Source organism: Hydra vulgaris, chromosome 01, assembly GCF_038396675.1.
Source record: "Hydra vulgaris chromosome 01, alternate assembly HydraT2T_AEP".
Taxonomy (NCBI): domain Eukaryota; kingdom Metazoa; phylum Cnidaria; class Hydrozoa; order Anthoathecata; family Hydridae; genus Hydra; species Hydra vulgaris.
In genome coordinates this window covers 58,317,501-58,320,000 of record NC_088920.1, presented here as the reverse complement: position 1 = coordinate 58,320,000, position 2,500 = coordinate 58,317,501, and positions in this window count along the sequence as shown.

Below are 2,500 nucleotides of genomic sequence, written 5' to 3'. Positions count from 1 at the left end.
TTTTGCTTACTTATATAGATATAAAAGTATATATATAAATATATATATTTACTTATTTATATAAAATGAATAAAAACAACTTTTGATGGAACTCTGAGTTTCATGCCTTTCGGCAATCATCAGCCATTGTGTATTTCGTCACTCCTTACATATATATATATATATATATATATATATATATATATATATATATATATATATATATATATATATATATATATATATATATATATATATATATATATATATATATATATATATATATAGGTACGTAGCATGAAAATTTTAAAACAATTGCATACTAAAATGTTATATATCATTAGAAACCCTTTCAATACAGTATTTTAAAGATGCAAAAATCATAAAAAACAAACAATTAGATAAAGAGTTATGTCGTTTTTAGTACCAAATATTTGAAAAGTGGATTTGTTGAAGAAATTGTGGTCAAAATTTAGATTTTCTTTACCTAAATTGTTATAACTCTTCTAATTATTATCAAAATGCCTATAACTTGGTATCAAAAGATAGGTGTAACAGTGGGCTACAAAATTAAAATGGCCTCTGCTCACTTGACCTATCCAGGGGCTAGAGGGGGTGCCGAACCACTACCTATACCACCTAAAAAAAACATTTTTTTTCCATAATAGAGCGTCTTTTTGTGAAATTAGTCATTATATGACTCTTATTATAATTTGCTCCTACACCACCACCACATATAAAAGGTATATCTTTGTGTTAGGGTGGATATGAAGAAGATAGTCAACACACCCTATTATCAAAAACAACTCATTCTTAGAAATATTTTTATATTTATAATAAAAAGGAAATCTATTAATGTAAGTAAAAGTCATATTTTACTACTTTACAATATATAATAGTGATGAGTACATTGATTTAGGAAAAGGGGTATGTGCCATCCCCCTCTAACCTAAAAAAAGTAAAAAAAAGGCATAAAATGTGATTATGTAAAGAATTTTATATAAAAAATGAATAAAATTAATATAAGAAATTAACATAAAAAAATATTTTACTACATTACAAGACTCTGAATATAAGCTAAACATATTTTACCACATTAAAAGACTCTAACTGCAGGTAGGATCCAGGGGGCTAGAGGGGTACCAAACTTCCAGACTCGCTGCCAAAAATGGTTCGTCCATTGTAGAGCATATTTTTTGCGAAATTAGTCATTTCTATATACAAAATGATTTTCTAATTTTGATAAAATGATACGAAGTAATGTAAAAACATGTGCACCACATTTCTAGACAAGTAATTGTATCCTTTCTTTCATAATATTATTAGTAATTTGTGTCTTGGCCTTTAGTGAGTGATTGTAAATTTAAAATCCATTAATGAAACTTAATAACAATCATTTTTAACAATTACGTAAGCCAGAGCTGTCTATCAAATATATTGCAAGTCACACCACTTGCAGTACTTTTTTTACAAGTCACACCACTTGCAGTACCTTTTTTTGCAAGTCACACCACTTGCTGTGCCTTTTTTGCAAGTCACACCACTTGCTGTACCTTTTTTGCAAGTCACACCACTTGCGGTAGTTTTTTTGCAAGTCACACCACTTGCAGTACTTTTTTTGCAAGTCTTACCACTCGTTGTACTTTTTTGCATATCACATTTTTTTTATATCATAATTGTCAAATTATGAAAAGATCAACTCTCCTACTATGACATCAGCAGCAAGCTGAAACTTTTTCATGCAATAGTCAACTGCTTCTGAGTCATTTTCATCTTTTTTCCAGTAAGAAATAGTATAAATTCTGTCTTCTTTTCTTTTATTTACTTTTTCTACTTGTCCATCATACATGACAGACTTATCAGTTACAAACCATTCATGGCAGAGTTCTCTGCCAACAATTCTTTCTGACACTGTGCAAAACACCTTTAACTACCTGGATACCGGCAATATGATCAAAACTTGCTTTGTCAGCTGATACATAAAATGTTTTCATCCAGGGTCCAGTGAGTAGTTTGGAAAATATTGCTAGCATGCACATTTCTTTTATCGCAGTTGTATTACAAAACGCTGATTGCAGTGCTGTTTGAAGAGTGCCACATTTTACTCTTTTGATAGTCAGAAAGTCTTTAAAAGCATTGTTGTGTTTTATAAAGATGAAACAAGTACAAAAAAGAAAGTGAAGACGATTGCCACGATATCTTAGAATTATACCTCGTGGCAGATTTTATTGTATAAAAAGTTAACAAAGCCTTCAGGATCACCCTTGCCATCTTTAAACCTCAATTTGTTAATTGCTAAAAACAATTTTAACGGCCATACAATCGTATCCAAATAATTAGCAAGTTTCTATTTCCAGAGACTGTAATGCCGAGCGACAGGAAATAGCTATTGTGTCAAGTGGGTGCAAATGACAGTTTAGCTCATTTAAACTCTTACCCCAGGTTTCACAAATTTTGGCTATAGTAAGATGGTTTACTGAAACTCTGTCTGTCATTGTGTTTTATATATTTGAGATAATTG